At 52.3% G+C, this 537-nt stretch overlaps 1 pseudogene; it reads left to right on the top strand.

Moving 5' to 3' along the window:
* Window positions 1-537, top strand: part of LOC107578073 (actin-like) — a 4,417-nt pseudogene that overhangs the window by 606 nt on the left and 3,274 nt on the right.

Raw genomic sequence — 537 nt, 5'->3', positions numbered from 1 at the left:
CTTCAACTTCTCTATGGCTTTTTCTCATTGACTTTAATTGTAGAAACCATCAAGATGTGTGATGACGATGAGACTACAGCTTTGGTGTGCGACAATGGCTCTGGCCTGGTGAAGGCTGGTTTCGCCGGTGATGACGCCCCCAGGGCTGTCTTCCCTTCTATCGTCGGCCGCCCACGTCACCAGGTATATACAGAGATCCTTCCTGGATCTGTATTTGCCGTCGCAAGGGAATGATTGTATGGGTTTTCTTTGGGCTATTCTGATCATGCTGTATCCCTTGTATAGGGTGTGATGGTCGGTATGGGTCAGAAAGACTCCTACGTTGGAGACGAGGCTCAGAGCAAGAGAGGTATCCTGACCCTGAAGTACCCAATCGAGCACGGCATCATCACCAACTGGGACGACATGGAGAAGATCTGGCACCACACCTTCTACAACGAGCTCCGAGTGGCCCCCGAGGAGCACCCAACCCTGCTCACCGAGGCCCCTCTGAACCCCAAGGCTAACCGTGAGAAGATGACCCAGATCATGTTTGAG

The sequence above is a fragment of the Sinocyclocheilus grahami genome, unplaced genomic scaffold, assembly GCF_001515645.1.
Source record: "Sinocyclocheilus grahami isolate Dianchi unplaced genomic scaffold, SAMN03320097.WGS_v1.1 scaffold8681.1, whole genome shotgun sequence".
Classification (NCBI taxonomy): Eukaryota; Metazoa; Chordata; class Actinopteri; order Cypriniformes; family Cyprinidae; genus Sinocyclocheilus; species Sinocyclocheilus grahami.
This window is presented reverse-complemented; position numbering and strand designations above follow the sequence as displayed.